Source organism: Oncorhynchus gorbuscha, linkage group LG06, assembly GCF_021184085.1.
Source record: "Oncorhynchus gorbuscha isolate QuinsamMale2020 ecotype Even-year linkage group LG06, OgorEven_v1.0, whole genome shotgun sequence".
In the NCBI taxonomy this organism is placed as follows: domain Eukaryota; kingdom Metazoa; phylum Chordata; class Actinopteri; order Salmoniformes; family Salmonidae; genus Oncorhynchus; species Oncorhynchus gorbuscha.
Genome location: NC_060178.1, coordinates 98,641,171 through 98,664,859, shown reverse-complemented (window position 1 = coordinate 98,664,859; position 23,689 = coordinate 98,641,171). Strand labels below are relative to the sequence as shown.

Here is a 23,689-nt window from a genome sequence, read left to right as displayed (position 1 = left end):
CAGACAAGGAGTTGAAGAGGGTGATGGTAGTGATTTGTGTGACGGTAGCTAGCCTTGAGTGCCAGAAATGCACTTTATAAATAACATTCACTATCATTATTACTATGGAGGTAGAGAGAGAAATGGAAACGGGGGGAATGCAGGTACAGGAGAGATGTTGTCTTTACTCTGTTCTGCTCAGTTGGTTTGGTTCTGCTTCTTGATGAGAGATGTTGCCTTTACTCTGTTCTGCTCAGTTGGTTTGGTTCTGCTTCTTGATGAGAGATGTTGTCTTTATACTGTTCTGCTCAGTTGGTTTGGTTCTGCTTCTTGATGAGAGATGTTGTCTTTATACTGTTCTGCTCAGTTGGTTTGGTTCTGCTTCTTGATGAGAGATTGTAACGGTTTTGACTTGAGGTTATTATTTATAGGGGTGCCAGGTAGGTTGTGCCTACCAGAGAAAACATTGGTTTCTCCTTTTAGTTTGGGTGGGAATGAGTCCCATCTGGTCCGTCAAGTCTACACCAATACAAAGGACTTATGTAAAAGTCAGGATGGAAATAAACTTTTCATAAACCCTTAAAACATTGGAAAGAACTTCAAAAACAACTATACTCTTTTGCGTGGGTTGTATTAACAACATCAATGATTACACACACATATAATAATATAACACAATGAGTTCTGGTTCCTCCAGAAATGTCCTGTACCTCGGGCCTAAAAAGAGTCCTGCCCGGTAGAGTTCAGGGAACTCAAGTGACTTCTGTCACGCAATGTTTGTCCGTTCATTCCGTGTAGCATAAACCCAGTATTAATCATACCATCAATAGAACAATAAGTTTACCACAGAACTTTAAAGCGTATCACTCTTAATAAGTCCTCAACTACAACTAATTACATAAATCACAGTATACATCACATCAAAACAAATGAAATACCGTATACAAAAAGGTGGTAGTCAGTCGGTCAGTCAGACAATCCAATCCGCCAATAGATCTCCCGTGGAGAAAGGCCACGAAGAACGGAGAGGTGTAGTCCAGGGACGCAAAGAGTGGATCCGATCCTGGGTAAACTCTATTAGGCAACAAAACACACGTTTAACGACAACAAAACACATGTTTAACGGCAACAAAACAACGGAATAGAGAAGCTTCGGGAACTGAGGGTTGAACACATCCTCAGTCACGTCTCCATCACAACCCCACTTTTGCGCAGCTGATACTGGCTATTTAATTGGGAACTGAGGGTTGAACACATCCTCAGTCACGTCTCCATCACAACCCCACTTTTGCGCAGCTGATACTGGCTATTTAATTGGGAATTCAAGGGAAAGCGCCCTATTGGAAGGAGCTGCACTGAGACGGTTCAGAAAATTCAGGGCCGTCACAAGATGTTGCCTTTACTCTGTTCTGCTCAGTTGGTTTGGTTCTGCTTCTTGATGAGAGATGTTGTCTTTATACTGTTCTGCTCAGTTGGTTTGGTTCTGCTTCTTGATGAGAGATGTTGCCTTTACTCTGTTCTGCTTAGTTGGTTTGGTTCTGCTTCTTGATGAGAGATGTTGTCTTTATACTGTTCTGCTCAGTTGGTTTGGTTCTGCTTCTTGATGAGAGATGTTGTCTTTATACTGTTCTGCTCAGTTGGTTTGGTTCTGCTTCTTGATGAGAGATGTTGTCTTTACTCTGTTCTGGTCAGTTGGTTTGGTTCTGCTTCTTGATGAGAGATGTTATCTTTTGTTCTGCTCAGTTGGTTTGGTTCTGCTTCTTGATGAGAGATGTTGTCTTTATACTGTTCTGCTCAGTTGGTTTGGTTCTGCTTCTTGATGAGAGATGTTGTCTTTACTCTGTTCTGGTCAGTTGGTTTGGTTCTGCTTCTTGATGAGAGATGTTATCTTTTGTTCTGCTCATTTGGTTTGGTTCCGCTTCTTGATGAGAGATGTTACCTTTACTCTGTTCTGCTCAGTTGGTTTGGTTCTGCTTCTTGATGAGAGATGTTGTCTTTATACTGTTCTGCTCATTTGGTTTGGTTCCGCTTCTTGATGAGAGATGTTGCCTTTACTCTGTTCTGCTCAGTTGGTTTGGTTCTGCTTCTTGATGAGAGATGTTGTCTTTACACTGTTCTGCTCAGTTGGTTTGGTTCTGCTTCTTGATGAGAGATGTTGTCTTTACTCTGTTCTGTTCAGTTGGTTTGGTTCTGCTTCTTGATGAGAGATGTTGTCTTTATACTGTTCTGCTCAGTTGGTTTGGTTCCGCTTCTTGATGAGAGATGTTGTCTTTACTCTGTTCTGTTCAGTTGGTTTGGTTCTGCTTCTTGATGATAGATGTTGTCTTTACTCTGTTCTGTTCAGTTGGTTTGGTTCTGCTTCTTGATGAGAGATGTTGTCTTTATACTGTTCTGCTCAGTTGGTTTGGTTCTGCTTCTTGATGAGAGATGTTGTCTTTATACTGTTCTGCTCAGTTGGTTTGGTTCTGCTTCTTGATGAGAGATGTTGTCTTTACTCTGTTCTGCTCAGTTGGTTTGGTTCTGCTTCTTGATGAGAGATGTTGTCTTTATACTGTTCTGCTCAGTTGGTTTGGTTCTGCTTCTTGATGAGAGATGTTGTCTTTATACTGTTCTGCTCAGTTGGTTTGGTTCTGCTTCTTGATGAGAGATGTTGTCTTTACTCTGTTCTGCTCAGTTGGTTTGGTTCCGCTTCTTGATGAGAGATGTTGTCTTTATACTGTTCTGCTCAGTTGGTTTGGTTCCGCTTCTTGATGAGAGATGTTGTCTTTATACTGTTCTGCTCAGTTGGTTTGGTTCTGCTTCTTGATGAGAGATGTTGTCTTTACTCTGTTCTGGTCAGTTGGTTTGGTTCTGCTTCTTGATGAGAGATGTTATCTTTATACTGTTCTGCTCAGTTGGTTTGGTTCTGCTTCTTGATGAGAGATGTTGTCTTTATACTGTTCTGCTCATTTGGTTTGGTTCCGCTTCTTGATGAGAGATGTTGCCTTTACTCTGTTCTGCTCAGTTGGTTTGGTTCTGCTTCTTGATGAGAGATGTTGTCTTTATACTGTTCTGCTTCTTGATGAGAGATGTTATCTTTATACTGTTCTGCTCAGTTGGTTTGGTTCTGCTTCTTGATAAGAGATGTTGTCTTTATACTGTTCTGCTCAGTTGGTTTGGTTCTGCTTCTTGATGAGAGATGTTGTCTTTATACTGTTCTGCTCAGTTGGTTTGGTTCTGCTTCTTGATGAGAGATGTTGTCTTTATACTGTTCTGCTCAGTTGGTTTGGTTCTGCTTCTTGATGAGAGATGTTGTCTTTACTCTGTTCTGCTCAGTTGGTTTGGTTCTGCTTCTTGATGAGAGATGTTGTCTTTATACTGTTCTGCTCAGTTGGTTTGGTTCTGCTTCTTGATGAGAGATGTTGTCTTTATACTGTTCTGCTCAGTTGGTTTGGTTCTGCTTCTTGATGAGAGATGTTGTCTTTATACTGTTCTGCTCAGTTGGTTTGGTTCTGCTTCTTGATGAGAGATGTTGTCTTTACTCTGTTCTGCTCAGTTGGTTTGGTTCTGCTTCTTGATGAGAGATGTTGTCTTTATACTGTTCTGTTCAGTTGGTTTAGTGCTGCTTCTTGATGTGTAGAGTATGGGGTGTAAAAGAGGCAGTTTCTCCATGGGCCTGATCAATAGAACCATGTCTCTCTCTCAGCCCATTGGGTGTCTATTAACATAACGCTAACTAAATAAAAACAATTCAACAAAGGCTGCTAGTTAAATAGTCTTACGAGCACAAACAACAAAGTCATTGCAAAGACGGGCAACCCAGCTCATGAAGTGATACATATTGTATAAGGTGGGAGCAACGGAATGTCATTTTTGGTGAGTTTGGACATCTACAAGCAAATATGAGATATTGTGCAAAGGAGCAAAGTTTCGACGCATGTTTGTCTGAAGGAAGAACAGTACTGGCTCTGGAGCAGCATGTGTACAAGCTCTGTCTGTGTAAAGTTGCTAGAAATATTTAAATTGATTGAAAAACATATAATAAATAGATGTGAAGGTACTGACGGTATCGAAAAGCCATTCCGTGTCTTTTGCCAAATACCCAGGTATAGGGTATATATGGTATACCGCCCAAGCCTAGCCAGTAGTCAGTCACTTGAGTGTCTTTGCATTATATAATACTCTAATACCTCAGGCTGCTGATTGGTTGTGTGTCTCTCTGGCAAAACCCACCCACTCAATACTGCCTCAGAGGTTCATAGTGTGGGAGGGATGCCCCTCTCCCCCCTCCTCTCTCTTTATTCAAAGGGCTTTATTGGCATGGAAAACATGTTTACATTGCCAAAGCAAGTGAAATAGACAATAAACAAAACGTAAATAAACAATCAGAAATTAACAGTAAACTCACAAAAGTTTTAAAAGAATATAGACATTTCTCAATCGCAAGGCTATGCTCACTGAGTCAATGCTTTTCTTAATTTTGGGTCAGTCACAGTGGTCAGGTATTCTTCCACTTTGTACTCTCTGTTTAGGGCCAAATATCATTCCAGTTTTCTCAGTTAAATGGTCAGGTATTCTTCCACTGTCTACTCTCTGTTAAGGGCCAGATCACATTCCAGATTGCTCTGTTTTCTGGTTGATTCTTTCCAGTGTGTCAAATAGTTATCTTTTTGTTTTCTCATAATTTGGTTGAGTCTAATTGTGTTGCTGGCCTGGGGCATACCCCAATGCTTGTGTTTGAAAAGAGCCTCTGAACCAGCTAATTGAGGGTACTTCTCTAGGTTAATCTCTCTGTAGGTGAGGGCTTTGTGGTGAAATGTGTGGCCATCTCTTACTTTTAGGTGGTTGTAGAATTTAACTGCTCTTTAAAAAACAGTATTTATATCTTTGTCTCGTCTCTCATCTCTCTCTAAATTCATTTCAAAGGGCTTTATTGGCATGGGAAACATGTTTACCTTGCCGAAAAAAGTGGAATAGACAATAAACAAAACAGAAATAAAAAATGGAAATTAACAGGGGTAATAAACCAGCAGAAATTAACGGTAAACATTACGCTCACAATAATTTTTTATTTAGTTAACTTTTACCCCCAATTTTGTGATATCCAATTGGTAGTTACAGTCTTGTCCCATCGCTGCAACTCCCGTACAGATTCGGGAGAGGTGAAGGTCGAGAGCCATGCGTACTCTGAAACAGAACCCTGCCAAACCGCACTGCTTCTTGACACACTTAACCCGGAAGCCAGCCACTCCAATGTGTCAGATGAAACACCATACACCTGGAGACCGTGTCAGCATGCATGCGCCCGGCTCGCCACAGCAGTCGCTAGAGTGAGATGGGACAAGGACATCCCGGCTGGCCAAACCCTCTCTTAACCCGGACGAATCTGGGCCAATTGTGCGCCGCCCCATGGGTTTCCCGGTTGTGGCCGGCTGTGTCACAGCCTGGATCAAATCCGGGTCTGTAGTGATGCCTCAAGCATTGCGATCCAGTGCCTTAGACTGCTGCATCACTCGTTAGGCCCCCGCTCACAAAAGTTTTAAAATAATATAAACATTTTAAATATCATATTATTGGCTATGTACAGTACAAAAGCGAAAATAAATAAACATGAATATTGGTTGTATTTCAAATCAAATCAAAGTTTATTTGTCACTTGCCCCGAACACAACAGTGAAATGCTTACTTACAAGCTCTTAACCAACAGTGCAGTTTTTAAGTAAAACATAGTTATTAGGCAAACAGTAGATAAGTAAAGAAATAAAAAAACAGTAAAAAAAACAGTAGTGAGGCTATATACCGGTGGTACCATTACAGAGTCAATGTGCGGATGCACCGGTTAGTCGGGCTATTTGAGGTAATATGTACATGTCAGATTAGTTAAAGTGACTATGCATAGATGATAAACATAGAGTAGCAGCAGCTTAAAATAGGGGTTGGTGGAAGGGGTAGGGGCTGAGGAGTGGGACACAATGCATTGTCCGGGTAGCCATTTGATTAGCTGTTCAGGAGTCTTATGGCTTGGGGGTAAAAGCTGTTGAGAAGCCTTTTGGTCCTAGACTTGGCGCTCCATTACGTTACAACTTGCCATGTGGTAGCAGAGAGAACAGTCTATGACTGGGGTGGCTGGAGTCTTTTACAATTTTTTGGGCCTTCCTCTGACACCGCCTGGTATCGAGGTCCTGCATGGCAGGCAGCTGAGCTCCAGTGATGTACTGGGCCGCAAGCACTACTAGAGGTCGACCAATTATGATTTTTCAACGCCAATACCGATACCGATTATTGGGGGACCAAAAAAAGCTGATACCGATTAATCGGTCAATTTTTAAAAATGTATTTGGAATAATAACAATTACAACAATACTGAATGAACACTTATTTTAACTTAATATAATACATCAATAAAATCAATTTTAGCCTGAAATAAATAATGAAACATGTTCAATTTGGTTTAAATAATGCAAAAACAAAGTGTTGGAGAAGAAAGTAAAAGTGCAATATGTGCCATGTAAGAAAGCTAATGTTTAAGTTCCTTGCTCAGAACATGAGAACATATGAAAGCTGGTGGTTCCTTTTAACACAGTCTTCAATATTCCCAGGTAAGACGTTTTAGGTTGTAGTTATTATAGGAATTATAGGACTATTTCTCTTTATACCATTTGTATTTCATTAACCTTTGACTATTGGATGTTCTTATAGGCACTTTAGTATTGCCAGTGTAACAGTATACCTTCCGTCCCTCTCCTCGCTCCTACCTGGGCTCGAACCAGGAACACATCGACAACAGCCACCCTCGAAGCAACGTTGCCCAAGCAGAGCAAGGGAAATAACTACTCCAAGTCTCAGAGCGAATAACGTTTGAAACGCTATTAGCGCGCACCCTGCTAACTAGCCATTTCACATCGGTTACACCAGCCTAATCTCGGGAGTTGAGAGTTGATAGACCTGAAGTCATAAACAGCGCTGTGCTTGCAAAGAGCTGCTGGCAAAATGCACGAAAGTGCTGTTTGAATAAATGCTTACGAGCCTGCTGCTGCCTACCATCGCTTAGTCAGACTGCTCTATCAAATCATAGACTTAGTTTTTACATAATAACACACAGAAATATGAGCCTTAGGTCATTAATATGGTCGAATCCGGAAACTATCATCTCGAAAATAAGACGTTTATTCTTTCAGTGAAATACGGAACCGTTCCGTATTTTATCTAACTGGTGGCATCCTTAAGTCTAAATATTCCTGTTATATTGTACAACCTTCAATGTTATGTCATAATTACGTAAAATTCTGGCAAATTAGGTGGCCCAAACTGTTGCATTTACACTGACTCTGCGTGCAATGAACGCAAGAGAAGTGACAATTTCGCCAGGTTAATATTACCTGCTAACCTGGATTTCTTTTAGCTAAATATGCAGGTTTAAAAATATATACTTCTGAGTATTGATTTTAAGAAAGGCATTGATGTTTATGGTTAGGTACACATTGGAGCAACGATACGCACCGCATCGATTATATGCAACGCAGGACATGCTAGATAAACTAGTAATATCATCAACCATGTGTAGTTAACTAGTGGTTATGATTGATTGATTGATTGTTTTTTATAACATACGTTTAATGCTAGCTAGCCACTTACCTTGGCTTCTACTGCATTCGTGTAACAGGCAGGCTCCTCGTGGAGTGCAATGAGAGGCAGGTGGTTTTAGCGTTGGACTAGTTAACTGTACGTTTGCAAGATTTAATCCCCCGGGCTGACAAGGTAAACATTTGTAGTTCTTCCCCTGAACGAGGCAGTTAACCCACCGTTCCTAGGCCGCCATTGAAAATAAGAATATGTTCTTAACTGACTTGCCTAGTTAAATAAATATTTTATTATTATTATTTTTAAAATCGGCCAAATCGGTGTCCAAAAATACAGATTTCTGATTGTTCTGAACTAGAAATCGGCCCTAATTAATCGGCCATTCCGATTAATCGGTAGACCTCTACGCACTACCCGCTGTAGTGCCCTGTGCATAGTCACTTTAACTATACATTCATGTACATACTACCTCAATTGGGCTGACCAACCAGTGCTCCCGTACATTGGCTAACCGGGCTATTTGCATTGTGACCCGCCATCCACCACCCGCCAACCCCTCTTTTACGCTACTGCTACTCTCTGTTCATCGTATATGCATAGTCACTTTAACCATATCTACATGTACATACTACCACAATCAGCCTGACTAACCGGTGTCTGTATGTAGCCTCGCTACTGTTATAGCCTCGCTACTGTATATAGCCTGTCTTTTTACTGTTGTTTTATTTCTTTACTTAACTATTGTTCACCTAACACCTTTTTTGTGCTACTGGTTAGAGTCTGTAAGTAAGCATTTCACTGTAAGCTCTACACCTGTTATATTCGGTGCACGTGACAAATACACTTGGATTTGATTTGCAGTTGGAGGCTGGGAAGTTGCCAGACCAGTCAGGATACTCTCGATGGTGCAGCTGTAGACCCTTTTGAGGATCTACGGACCCATGCCAAATATTTTTTAGTTTCCTGAGGGGGAATAGGCTCTTTCGTGCCCTCTTCACGACTGTCTTGGTGTGTTTGGACCATTCTAGTTTGTTGGTGATGTGGATACCAAGGAACTCGAAGCTCTCAGCCTGCTCCACTATAGCCTTGTCGATGAGAATGGGGGCGAGCTCGGTCCTCCTTTTCCTGTAGACCACAATCATCTCCTTTGTCTTGATCACGTTGAGGGATAGGTTGTTATTCTGGCACCACCCGTCCAGGTCTCTGACCTCCTCCCTATAGGCTTTCTCGTCGTTGTCAGTGATCAGGCCACTGTTCTGTCATCTGAAAACTTAATGATGGTGTTGGTGTCATGCCTGACCATGCAGTCGTGGGTGAACAGGGAGTACAGTACAGGAGGGGACTGAGTACGCACCCCTGAGGGGCTCCAGTGTTGAGGATCAGCGTGGCAGTTGTGTTGTTACCTACCCTTACCACCTGGGGCCGGCCTGTCAGGAAGTCCAGGATCCAGTTGCAGAGGGGGGTGTTTTGTCCCAGGATCCTTAGCTTAGTGATGAGCTTTGAGGGCACTATGGTGTTGAACGCTGATCTGTAGTCAATGAATAGCATTCTCACATGGGTGTTCCTTTTGTCCAGGTGGGAAAGGACAATGTGGAGTGCAATAGAGATTGCATCATCTGTGTAGTTGTTTGGGCGGTATGCAAATTGGAGTGGGTCTAGGGTTTCTGGGATAATGGTGTTAATATGAGCCATTGCCAGCCTTTTAAATCACTTCATGGCTACGGACATGAGTGCTACGGCTCTGTAGTCATTTGGGCAGGTTATCTTTGTGTTCTTGGGCACAGGTACTATGGTGGTCTATCTGAAACATGTTGGTATTACAGACTCAATTTACAATGGTGTTTGTTCTTCACTGGTTGCTCTTATCTTGGGCAACAGGTCACAAATATTGCTACTTTGATGGCACACTGAGTTATTTCATCCAATATATATGTGAGTTTATCAAGATTGTGGTTCTGTGTAATCTGAGGGATAATGTGTCTCTAATATGGTGCACATAGCCTGTCTTCTCTTTAGAGCCAGGTCTGCCAATGTCGGCCTCTCTCAATAGCAATGCTTACTGAGTCTGTACATAGTCAAAGCTTTCCTTAAGTTTGGGTCAGTCACTGTGTACTCTGTTTAGGGCCAAATAGCATTCCAGTTTGCTCTGTTATTTTGTTAATTCTTTCCAATGTGGCCAGCAATTATCTTTAGTTTTCTCATGATTTGGTTGAGTCTAATTGTGTTGCTGTCATGGGGCTCTGTGGGGTCTGTTTGTGTTTGTGAACAGAGCCCCAGTGCCAGCTGGCTGAGGGGACTCTTCTCCAGGTTCATCTCTCTGTAGGTTAGGGCTTTGTTATGAAAGGTTTGTGAATCGCTTCCTTTTATGTGGTTGTAGAATTTATCTGCTTTTTTCTGGATGTCTCTCTTTCTCGTCTCTCCTCCCTCTTTCCTCTCTCCTATTTTACTCCTCTCTCACGCTCTCTTATCCCTTTCTCCCTCTTCTCTCTCACCCTCCCTCTGTACTTCCTGTTCCACTAACACCTCCTTCCAGGACACTGTAGTGTGGTAGAGCTGGCGGCCAGCGCTTGACGCAGATCAGCCCCTCTCATGCGTCACCATTCATCGCTTTGGCCCTGGCGCTGTCTGAATAATTGTACAGTACAGCCACCCTGTCTCACAGCCGCCCTATCTCACAGCCTCTCTGTCTCACAGCCACCTAGCCTCACAGCCTCCCTGACTCACAGCCTCCCTGTCTCACAGCCTCACTGTCTCACAGCCACCCTGTCTCATAGCCTCCCTGTCTCACAGCCTCCCTGTCTCACTGCCTACCTGCCTCACAGCCTCCCTGTCTCACAGTTACATACATTCATTCATAGATGAATTAATTAATGTTCAGAGAGAAGGAGGAGTGTACAAGGAGGACATTATTGGGATCAGCAGAATGGTCTGAGGGCATTTCCATGGTAGAACCACAGATTTCAAAATTTTACAAACCAATATGTAGAAGGACTACTTTAAACATTTCCACTGAACATTTGACAAAAACACGTTTCCAGGAAGAACTGTGCAGGGCAGAGTTCGCTAGCAGATTAAAACTGAGGGAGATTTTACTGTAATTCTGTTACCAAACTTTGCATCTTCACAGTTCTTCCAGTTAATTCCATTTTTTATTTATTTACTATGTAAATTGTTGAGAAATGTCATTGTTCATAGAGTTGTATGGTTGGTTAAACTTTTAAATCAAAATTTTTTGTTTGACTTTAATGTGAAAAATCGTCTCGGCGTAATTCAGTTACTGTGGATTTGCCCTTGATAATGGTTTAGGTTTTTGTTCATGATTTTGTAGTATTTGAACTGCTTTTGTTAACCAGGCTGTGTATAGTGTAGTATGCCATTTCTACTATGCTGCAGCACCCGAAGTGTATGATTTAAATGATTTCCAAGTATGTTTCCCCTTGGTGCTGTGTTGTCTGTTCATTAATGTAGAATATCTAGTGGAATACAGGCAGGACCTGGGAGGGCTCAGGGGGAGAGAAGGGAAGCAGAAGCTCAAATGAATGACATTACATTATTGTAGTCGCAAGCTCAGCAGAATATGACAACATGGAAACAAAGGAAACAAAGGAAACCGTATTGTAGTCTGCATTGTTTCGCTCTTCTCTTTTACTATTTTTTCTTCTTGTACTTTTACCCCTTTTTCTCCACAGTTTTGTGAAATCCAGTTGGTAGTTACAGTCTTGTCCCATCGCTGCAAATCCCTTACGGACTCTGGAGAGGCGAAGGTCGAGAGCCATGCGTCCTCCGAAACACAACCCAACCAAGCTGCACTGCTATGCTTAAACACAATGCTCGCTTAACCTGGAAGCCGGCCACACCAATGTGTCGGATGAACACTCTCTCTACTGTACTAGCGACACACAGTGATACAGTACAACATGACCTCTCTCTACTGTACTAGCGACACACAGTGATACAGTACAACATGACCTCTCTCTACTGTACTAGCGACACACAGTGATACAGTACAACATGACCTCTCTCTACTGTACTAGCGACACAGAGAGATGGTTGGGCTAACTTTAATCTCTAGGCCCACTGTCTTATGTGAGATAGTGTGACATTTATCTGCACCATTGGAGGCTGGTGGGAGGAACTATAGGAGGGTGGGCTCATTGTAATGTCTGGAATAGAATAAAATGGAGATACCCTTCCATTAATTCCATTCCAGCTTTTACAATTAGCCAGTCCTCCTATAGCTCCTCCCACCAGCCTCCTCTGGTCTGCACTAACGGTTGAGGGATTCGTGTTGCGTGACAGATTTCACATTACTGATTTGATGTGATTTCATGGTGATGCTTTCAGCTCCACTGTGTAGGATGTTTCTCATTGGGTTGTTCAAAGAGAACAGAACTTAGTCAAAGTGGTGAGGGGGGTGTTGGCAGTCAGGAACTACTGCCCCAGTCCTCACACTAACGCTCAGGCCCTCTCTGGAATTCTATTGGTTTGTCTACAAGCAGATTGTGTACTGATGTCCAGTCTGTGAATTGTGCGTTGATGATCAGAACATATACACAAGTGTTTGTTTGGGTGAATATACACACACACACACACACACACACACACACACACACACACACACACACACACACACACACACACACACACACACACACACACACACACACACACACACACACACACACACACACACACAGGACCCGTTGATGGAAACGTGGCGTATCTGCCATGGCCAGATTACACAACCCTTTGCTGTAAAGACCCACACCGCTTTGTACTTTAGTGGCAAGCTGAGTACTACAGACAGAGAAATCAATTGGCTTAGATAACTTTCAAACAACAGCTTGTTTATAAATGGGTTGGCTTAATTTGAGTGGGTTGTGTGATTTCAGAATGAATCATGATATGCCACTAAGCCCCTTGTAGTTTTAGGCTGCTTCCCACATGCCACCCTATTCCCTATTTAGTGCACTACTTTTGGCCGTAGATCAAGCTCATAGGGCTCTGGTCAACAGTAGTGCAATTTATAGGAAATAAGGTGCCCTTTGGGCCGCAGGCTTAGTTGTATGGCTCTACTGTTGATTACTGTGCATTAGAGAGGGGCTTGTCAAACAGACTGTAGTGGAGAGGCAAAGCGGGCGCTGGCCATTGCATCAAGCCCCTAACCAAGCCCTGCTCCATCCACTGTGATTAATCTGTCCCCAAAAATCCATCCCTGAGCCAATCTCTCAGTTGTCTGGTCCCACTGTATTGATCCTCATATCATTAGTTAACCCGACTGTCTGTAGCTCTGTCAGTAAACTGTACTGCACTGTACCACCAGTCCTACGTTGACAAGTCTCACACTTATCCAGAGGGACTAGCTCTGTGGACCAACACTCCTCTCAGTATTGTAACAGTTCTGCTGTAGGCTGCCCTCTCTGGACAAGGGACTGGCTGGTGTCTCTGCTTTACCTGAGGTCCCAATCCTGGTTGGTGGAGGATGAGTTGACCTACCTGCTGGAACGCCACCTGCATGCCCGCACTCACGCTCTCTCCTCTTCCTGGCATCCTCACTCTCTCTCCTCTTCCTGGCATCCTCACTCTCTTCTCTGCCTGGCATCCTCACTCTCTCTCCTCTTCCTGGCATCCTCACTCTCTTTCCTCTTCCTGGCATCCTCACTCTCTCTTCTCTTCTTGGCATCCTCACACTTTCTTCTTCCTGGCATCCTCACTCTCTCCTCTTCCTGGCATCCTCACTCTCTCTCCTCTTCATGGCATCCTCACCCTCTCTTCTCTGCCTGGCATCCTCACTCTCTCTCCTCTTCCTGGCATCCTCACTCTCTTTCCTCTTCCTGGCATCCTCACTCTCTCTTCTCTTCTTGGCATCCTCACACTTTCTTCTTCCTGGCATCCTCACTCTCTCCTCTTCCTGGCATCCTCACTCTCTCTCCTCTTCCTGGCTTCCTCACTTTCTCCTCGTCCTGGCATCCTCACTCTCTCTCCTCTTCTTGGCATCCTCACTCCCTCTTCTCTTCTTGGCATCCTCACTCTCTCTTCTCTTATTGGCATCCTCACTCTTTCTTCTTCCTGGCATCCTTACTCTCTCTCCTCTTCTTGGCATCCTCACTCTCTCTTCTCTTCTTGGCATCCTCACTCTCTCTTCTTGGCATCCTCACTCTCTTTCCTCTTCCTGGCATCCTCACTCTCTCTCCTCTTCCTGGCATCTTCACTCTCTCTCTTCTTCCTGGCATCTTCACTCTCTCTCCTCTTCCTGGCATCCTCACTCTCTCTCCTCTACCTGGCATCCCCACTCTCTCCTCTGCCTGGCATCATGACTCTCTCCTCTGTCTGGCATCCTCACTCTCTCCTCTGCCTGGCATCCTCACTGTCTTTCCTATTTCTGGCATCCTCACTTTCTCCTCTTCCTGGCATCCTCACTCTCTTTCCTCTTCCTGGCATCCTCACTCTCTTTCCTCTTCCTGGCATCCTCACTCTCTCTCCTCTACCTGGCATCCCCACTCTCTCCTCTGCCTGGCATCCTCACTCTCTCCTCTGCCTGGCATCATGACTCTCTCCTCTGTCTGGCATCCTCACTGTCTTTCCTATTTCTGGCATCCTCACTTTCTCCTCTTCCTGGCATCCTCACTCTCTTTCCTCTTCCTGGCATCCTCACTCTCTCTCCTCTACCTGGCATCCCCACTCTCTCCTCTGCCTGGCATCCTCACTCTCTCCTCTGCCTGGCATCATGACTCTCTCCTCTGTCTGGCATCCTCACTGTCTTTCCTATTTCTGGCATCCTCACTTTCTCCTCTTCCTGGCATCCTCACTCTCTTTCCTATTCCTGGCATCCCCACGCTCACTCACTCACTCACTTACTCATTCTCTTTCTTTCTCTCTCTCTCTCCCTCTTTCTCTCCTCTTTTTCTCACTCCTCGTCTGCAGATGGAGGGAATGAGGACCTGGCAGACCCCCGCTCACCCAGTCTAGAGAACCACCCGTACCTGAGCCACACTGGACAAGGTAGGTAGTTACACTACTGGGTGTGTTACACTACGCTGTGCACCAAATCCCCTCTGTCTCTTTCTATGTCTCTCTCTGTATCTCTCTCTGTCTCTTTCTCTCTCGCTCTCTGTCTCTTTCTGTCTTGCTCTCTCTCTCTGTCTCTCTCTCTTTGTCTCTCTCTTTGTCTGTCTGTCTCTGTTGCTATCTCTGTCTCTCTCTCTTTCTCTCTCTTTGTCTTTCTCTCTCTCTCTGTCTCTGTCTGTCTGTATCTCTCTTTGTCTCACTCTCTCTCTCTCTCTGTCTCTCTCTGTCAATTCAATTCAGGGGCTTTATTGGCATGGGAAACATGTGTTAACATTGCCAAAGCAAGTGAGGTAGATAATATACAAAAGTGAAATAAACAATACAAATTAACAGTAAACATTACACATACAGAAGTTTCAAAACAATAAAGACATTACAAAAGTCAAAACACTGTATATATATATATATATATATATATATATATACAGTGTTTTAACAATGTACAAATGGTTAAAGGACACAAGATAAAATAAATAAGCATAAATATTGGTTGTATTTACAATGGTGTTTGTTCTTCACTGGTTGCCCTTTTCTTTCGGCAACAGGTCACAAATCTTGCTGCTGTGATGGCACACTGTGGAATTTCACCCAGTATATATGGGAGTTTATCAAAATTGGATTTGTTTTCGAATTCTTTGGGGATCTGTGTAATCTGAGGGAAATATGTCTCTCTAATATGGTCATACATTGTGCAGGAGGTTAGGAAGTGCAGCTCAGTTTCCACCTCATTTTGTGGGCAGTGAGCACATAGTGTTATGCAGGTGAGTGAGGACCCAAAAGCGACTCAACAGAAACTGTGTTTATTAAAGTCCAAACAGAGAAAACATAATCCTCAATCCTTTACAGGAAATGTCCAAACAGGGAAAACATAAATCCTCTTAGTTGTTGAGGAGAATTGCAGGATAAGCGGCAACAGACTGCAGGTCCCTTCGGGTAGGCGCGGGGCGTAGCGGACAGAGACACCTGCTCACACGCAGCATCTGATGAAAAGGCAAAACACGACAGGACGGAACAAGGACACAGCAAACAGCAAACAAGAATCCGACAAGGACAGAGGCAGAAACCGAGAGAGAAATAGGGACCTAATCAGAGGGCAAAATAGGGGACAGGTGTGAGAGAGTAAACAAGGTCGTTAGGAGAATGAGGAACAGCTGGGAGCAGGAACGGAACGATAGAGAGAGAGAGGATAGAAACCTAATACGACAGCAGGGGGAAACGAAGAGAAGAGAAAGCACAGGGACAAGACATGACAATACATGACAATACATGACAGTACCCCCCCACTCACCGAGCGCCTCCAGGCGCACTCGAGGAGGAAACCTGGCGGCAACGGAGGAAATCATCGATCAGCGAACGGTCCAGCACGTCCCGAGATGGAACCCAACTCCTCTCCTCAGGACCGTACCCCTCCCAATCCACTAAGTACTGGTGACCACGTCCCCGAGAACGCGGAAGAAGAAGTCGCACTGCGACAGGATTAACGACCTGAGAAATACGGAACGGACCAATGAACCGCGGGGTCAATTTGCGAGAAGCTGTCGTAAGGGGAAGGTTACGAGTGGAGAGCCATACTCTCTGACCGCGACAATACGTAGGACTCTTAGTCCTACGCTTATTAGCGACTCTCACAGTCTGCGCCCTATAACGGCAAAGTGCAGACCTGACCCTCTTCCAGGTGCGCTCACAACATTGGACAAAAGCCTGAGCGGAGGGAACGCTGGACTCGGCGAGCTGGGACGAGAACAGAGGGGGCTGGTACCCAAGGCTACTCTGAAAAGGAGATAGCCCGGTCGCAGACGAAGGAAGCGAGTTGTGAGCGTATTCTGCCCAGGGGAGATGTTCTGCCCAAGACGCAGGGTTTCGAAAGGAAAGACTGCGTAAGATGCGACCAATAGTCTGATTGGCCCGTTCTGCTTGACCGTTAGACTGGGGATGAAAACCGGAAGAGAGACTGACGGAAGCCCCAATCAAACGACAAAACTCCCTCCAAAACTGAGACGTGAATTGCGGACCTCTGTCCGAAACGGCGTCTGACAGAAGGCCATGAATTCTGAACACATTCTCAATGATGATTTGTGCCGTCTCTTTAGCGGAAGGAAGCTTAGCGAGGGGAATAAAATGAGCCGCCTTAGAGAACCTATCGACAACCGTTAGAATAACAGTCTTCCCCGCTGACGAAGGCAGACCGGTAATAAAGTCTAAGGCGATGTGAGACCATGGTCGAGAGGGAATGAAAAGCGGTCTGAGACGACCGGCAGGAGGAGAGTTACCTGACTTAGTCTGCGCGCAGTCCGAACAAGCAGCCACGAAACGGCGCGTGTCACGCTCCTGAGTAGGCCACCAAAACCGCTGGCGAATAGAAGCAAGCGTACCCCGAACGCCGGGGTGGCCAGCTAACTTGGCAGAGTGAGACCACTGAAGAATGGCCAGACGAGTAGAAACGGGAACGAAAAGAAGGTTACTAGGACAAGCGCGCGGCGACGGAGTGTGAGTGAGTGCTTGCTTTACCTGTCTCTCAATTCCCCAGACAGTCAACCCGACAACACGCCCCTCAGGAAGAATCCCCTCGGGGTCGGTAGAGGCTACAGAAGAACTGAAGAGACGGGATAAAGCATCAGGCTTGGTGTTCTTAGTGCCCGGACGATAAGAAATCACGAACTCGAAACGAGCGAAAAACAACGCCCAACGAGCCTGACGCGCATTGAGTCGTTTGGCAGAACGGATGTACTCAAGGTTCTTATGGTCAGTCCAAACGACAAAAGGAACGGTCGCCCCCTCCAACCACTGTCGCCATTCGCCTAGGGCTAAGCGGATGGCGAGCAGTTCGCGGTTTCCCACATCATAGTTACGTTGCGACGGCGACAGGCGATGAGAAAAATACGCGCAAGGGTGGACCTTATCGTCAGAATGGGAGCGCTGGGACAGAATGGCTCCCACGCCCACCTCTGACGCGTCAACCTCGACAATGAATTGTTTAGTGACGTCAGGAGTAACAAGGATAGGAGCGGATGTAAAACGCTTCTTGAGGAGATCAAAAGCTCCCTGGGCGGAAACGGACCACTTAAAGCACGTCTTGACAGAAGTAAGGGCTGTGAGAGGGGCTGCCACTTGACCGAAATTACGAATGAAACGCCGATAGAAATTCGCGAAACCGAGAAAGCGCTGCAGCTCGACACGTGACTTAGGGACGGGCCAATCGCTGACAGCATGGACCTTAGCGGGATCCATCTGAATGCCTTCAGCGGAAATAACAGAACCGAGAAATGTGACGGAGGAGACATGAAAAGCGCACTTCTCAGCCTTCACATAAAGACAATTCTCTAAAAGGCGCTGGAGAACACGTCGAACGTGCTGAACATGAATCTGGAGTGACGGTGAAAAAATCAGGATATCGTCAAGGTAAACGAAAACAAAGATGTTCAGCATGTCTCTCAATACATCATTCACTAATGCCTGAAAGACAGCTGGAGCATTAGCGAGACCGAACGGCAGAACCCGGTATTCAAAATGCCCTAACGGAGTGTTAAACGCCGTTTTCCACTCGTCCCCCTCCCTGATGCGCACGAGATGGTAAGCGTTACGAAGGTCCAACTTAGTAAAGAACCTGGCTCCCTGCAGAATCTCGAAGGCTGACGACATAAGGGGAAGCGGATAACGATTCTTAACCGTTATGTCATTCAGCCCTCGATAATCCACGCAGGGGCGCAGGGTACCGTTCTTTTTCTTAACAAAAAAAAACCCCGCTCCGGCGGGAGAGGAAGAAGGCACTACGGTACCGGCGTCGAGAGCAACAGACAGATAATCTTCGAGAGCCTTACGTTCGGGAGCCGACAGAGAGTATAGTCTACCCCGGGGGGGAGTGGTCCCCGGAAGGAGATCAATACTACAATCATACGACCGGTGAGGAGGAAGGGAGGTGGCCCTGGACCGACTGAAGACCGTGCGCAGATCATGATATTCCTCCGGCACCCCTGTCAAATCACCAGGCTCCTCCTGTGAAGAGGGGGCAGAAGAAACAGGAGGGATAGCGGACAGTAAACATTTCACATGACAAGAAACGTTCCAGGATAGGATAGAATTACTAGACCAATTAATAGAAGGATTATGACACACTAGCCAGGGATGACCCAAAACAACAGGTGTAAAAGGTGAACGAAAAATCAAAAAAGATATGGTTTCACTATGGTTACCAGAAACTGTGAGGGTTAAAGGTAGTGTTTCACATAATATACTGGGGAGAGGACTACCATCCAAGGCGAACATGGCCGTGGGCTCCCCTAACTGTCTGAGAGGAATGTCATGTTCCCGAGCCCAGGCTTCGTCCATAAAACAGCCCTCAGCCCCAGAGTCTATCAAGGCACTGCAGGAAGCTGCCGAACCGGTCCAGCGTAGATGGACCGACAAGGTAGTACAGGATCTTGACGGAGAGACCTGAGTAGTAGCGCTCACCAGTAGCCCTCCGCTTACTGATGAGCTCTGGCTTTTACTGGACATGAAATGACAAAATGTCCAGCGGAACCGCAATAGAGACAGAGGCGGTTGGTGATTCTCCGTTCCCTCTCCTTAGTCGAGATGCGAATACCCCCCAGGTGCATGGGCTCAACACCTGAGATGGTAGTGATGCGGAGAGGGGGGGACACTGTTAACGCGAGCTCTCTTCCACGAGCTCGGTGACGGAGATCTACCCGTCGTTCTATGCGGATGGCGAGTTCAATCAAAGAATCCACGCTGGAAGGAACCTCCCGGGAGAGAATCTCATCCTTAACCTCAGCGTGGAGACCCTCCAGAAAACGAGCGAGCAACGCCGGCTCGTTCCAGTCACTGGAGGCAGCAAGAGTGCGAAACTCTATAGAGTAATCCGTTATGGATCGATCACCTTGACATAGGGAAGCCAGGGCCCTGGAAGCCTCTTTCCCAAAAACTGAACGATCAAAAACCCGTATCATCTCCTCTTTAAAGTTCTGATACTCGTTAGTACACTCAGCCCTTGCCTCCCAGATTGCCGTGCCCCACTCACGAGCCCGTCCAGTAAGGAGAGATATGACGTAGGCGATACGAGCTCTACCCCTTGAGTATGTGTTGGGCTGGAGAGAGAACACAATATCACACTGGGTGAGAAACGAGCGGCATTCAGTGGGCTGCCCAGAGTAACACGGTGGGTTATTAATTCTGGGCTCCGGAGACTCGGAAGCCCAGGAAGTAGCTGATGGATCGAGACGGAGATTGTGAAACTGTTTTGAGAGGTCGGAGACCTGAGCGGCCAGGGTCTCAACGGCATGCCGAGCAGCAGACAATTCCTGCTCGTGTCTGCCGAGCATCGCTCCCTGGATCTCGACGGCTGAGTAGCGAGGATCCGTAGTCGCTGGGTCCATTCTTGGTCGGATTCTTCTGTTATGCAGGTGAGTGAGGACCCAAAAGCGACTTAACAGAAACTGAGTTTATTAAAGTCCAAACAGAGAGAACATAATCCTCAATCCTTTACAGGAAATGTCCAAACAGGGAAAACATAAATCCTCTTAGTTGTTGAGGAGAATTGCAGGATAATCGGCAACAGACTGCAGGTCCCTTCGGGTAGGCGCGGGCCGTAGCGGACAGAGAGAGAGGGAGATGAAGACAGTTAGAGACACTATGGCCTGTAATAAAGCTGTCACTGTTGTTTCTATGGGGAGATGAAGACAGTTAGAGACACTATGGCCTGTAATAAAGCTGTCACTGTTGTTTCTATGGGGAGATGAAGACAGTTAGAGACACTATGGCCTGTAATAAAGCTGTAACTCTTGTTTCTATGGGGAGATGAAGACAGCTAGAAACACTATGGCCTGTATAAAGCTGTCCCCTCGTGTGGTCTGTCACTGTTGTTTCTATGGGGGAGATGAAGACAGTTAGAGACACTATGGCCTGTAATAAAGCTGTCACTGTTGTTTCTATGGGGAGATGAAGACAGTTAGAGACACTATGGCCTGTAATAAAGCTGTCACTGTTGTTTCTATGGGGAGATGAAGACAGTTAGAGACACTATGGCCTGTAATAAAGCTGTCACTCTTGTTTCTATGGGGAGATGAAGACAGCTAGAAACACTATGGCCTGTATAAAGCTGTCACTGTTGTTTCTATGGGGGAGATGAAGACAGTTAGAGACACTATTGTCAGGACCCGGTTACGAACCCGGGTCTCCGGAGTGAGAAACAGTCACTTAACCAACTGAGCCACGAATAGTTGGCAGAACCCAGAAGATGAGGCAGACACAGCAGTACTTGAGACGGTGTATTTAATGAAGGAAAAAGTGAAGTTCTTCAGGAAAACATGTAACTCCACAACCTCAAAAGGAATTCCACAAGAACAAAGGTAATCCTCCAAGACAAAAAGGTAAATCCACAAGGTGGAAGGTATAGCACAAAAAGCCTCAAAAAATACTCAAAAACAAACAAACAAGAACAAAAAACAGAATTCCACAAGAGAGTCCACCGGGATCAACAAGAGTTCACAGAGAACTAGGGCTGGGTGCTAACATATAAACACAGAGCAAAGGACTGAGGAAAACAAAGGGTTTAAATACAGTCAGGGGAAACGAGGCACAGGTGCAAATAATAATGTGTACTTCCGGCGCCGACTGAGATGGCCGCCTCGCTTCGCGTTCCTAGGAAACTATGCAGTTTTTTGTTTTTTGTGTTATTTCTTACATTAGTACCCCAGGTCATCTTAGGTTTCATTACATACAGTCGAGAAGAACTACTGAATATAAGATCAGCGTCAACTCACCATCAGTACGACCAAGAATATGTTTTCCGCGACGCGGATCCTGTGTTCTGCCTTACAAACAGGACAACGGAATGGATCGCATGCAGCGACCCAAGGAAACGACTCCGAAAAAGAGGGAAACGCGGCGGTGTTCTGGTCAGACTCCGAAAAAGGGCACATCGCGCACCACTTCCCAGTATTCTTCTTGCCAATGTCCAGTCTCTCGACAACAAGGTTGATGAAATCCGAGCAAGGGTGGCATTCCAGAGGGACATCAGAGACTGCAACGTTCTCTGCTTTACGGAAACATGGCTTACTGGGAAGACGCTATCCAGGGCGGTGCAGCCAACGGGTTTCTCCACGCATCGCGCCGACAGAAACAAACATCTCCCTGGTAAGAAGAGTGGCGGCGGCGTATGCCTCATGACTAACGGGACATGGTGTGATGAAGGAAACATACAGGAACTCAAATCCTTCTGTTCACCTGATTTAGAATTCCTCACAATCAAATGTAGACCGCATTATCTTCCAAGAGAATTCTCTTCGATTATAATCACAGCCGTATATATCCCCCCACAAGCAGACACATCGATGGCTCTGAACGAACTTTATTTAACTCTTTGCAAACTGGAAAACATTTATCCGGAGGCTGCATTCATTGTAGCTGGGGATTTTAACAAAGCCAATCTGAAAACAAGACTCCCTAAATTTTATCAGCATATCGATTGCGCAACCAGGGGTGGTAAAACCTTGGATCATTGTTACTCTAACTTCCGCGACGCATATAAGGCCCTGCCCCGCCCCCTTTCGGAAAAGCTGACCACGACTCCATTTTGCTGATCCCTGCCTACAGGCAGAAATTAAAACAAGAGGCTCCCACGCTGAGGTCTGTCCAACGCTGGTCAGACCAAGCTGACTCTACACTCCAAGACTGCTTCCATCACGTGGACTGGGACATGTTTCGTATTGCGTCAGATGGGAATATTGACGAATACGCTGATTCGGTGTGCGAGTTCATTAGAACGTGCGTCGAAGATGTCGTTCCCATAGCAACGATAAAAACATTCCCTAACCAGAAACCGTGGATTGATGGCAGCATTCGCGTGAAACTGAAAGCGCGAACCACTGCTTTTAATCAGGGCAAGGTGTCTGGCAACATGACTGAATACAAACAGTGCAGCTATTCCCTCCGCAAGGCTATTAAACAAGCTAAGCGTCAGTACAGAGACAAAGTGGAATCTCAATTCAATGGCTCAGACACAAGAGGCATGTGGCAGGGTCTACAGTCAATCAAAGACTACAAGATGAAATCCAGCCCAGTCACGGACCAGGATGTCTTGCTCCCAGGCAGACTAAATAACTTTTTTGCCCGCTTTGAGGACCGAGGTGAGTAAGACATTTAAACGTGTTAACCCTCGCAAGGCTGCAGGCCCAGACGGCATCCCCAGCCGCGCCCTCAGAGCATGCGCAGACCAGCTGGCCGGTGTGTTTACGGACATATTCAATCAATCCCTATACCAGTCTGCTGTTCCCACATGCTTCAAGAGGGCCACCATTGTTCCTGTTCCCAAGAAAGCTAAGGTAACTGAGCTAAACGACTACCGCCCCGTAGCACTCACTTCCGTCATCATGAAGTGCTTTGAGAGACTAGTCAAGGACCATATCACCTCCACCCTACCTGACACCCTAGACCCACTCCAATTTGCTTACCGCCCAAAAAGGTCCACAGACGATGCAATCTCAACCACACTGCACACTGCCCTAACCCACCTGGACAAGAGGAATACCTATGTGAGAATGCTGTTCATCGACTACAGCTCGGCATTCAACACCATAGTACCCTCCAAGCTCGTCATCAAGCTCGAGACCCTGGGTCTCGACCCCGCCCTGTGCAACTGGGTACTGGACTTCCTGACGGGCCGCCCCAGGTGGTGAGGGTAGGCAACAACATCTCCTCCCCGCTGATCCTCAACACGGGGCCCCACAAGGGTGCGTTCTGAGCCCTCTCCTGTACTCCCTGTTCACCCACGACTGCGTGGCCACGCACGCCTCCAACTCAATCATCAAGTTTGCGGACGACACAACAGTGGTAGGCTTGATTACCAACAACGACGAGACGGCCTACAGGGAGGAGGTGAGGGCCCTCTGAGTGTGGTGTCAGGAAAATAACCTCACACTCAACGTCAACAAAACTAAGGAGATGATTGTGGACTTCAGGAAACAGCAGAGGGAACACCCCCTATCCACATCGATGGAACAGTAGTGGAGAGGGTAGCTAGTTTTAAGTTCCTCGGCATACACATCACAGACAAACTGAATTGGTCCACTCACACTGACAGCGTCGT

General features: G+C 45.9%; 1 pseudogene; it reads left to right on the top strand.

Annotated features, from left to right (window-relative positions):
• Positions 1 to 23,689, top strand: part of LOC124038602 — a 273,183-nt pseudogene that overhangs the window by 46,782 nt on the left and 202,712 nt on the right.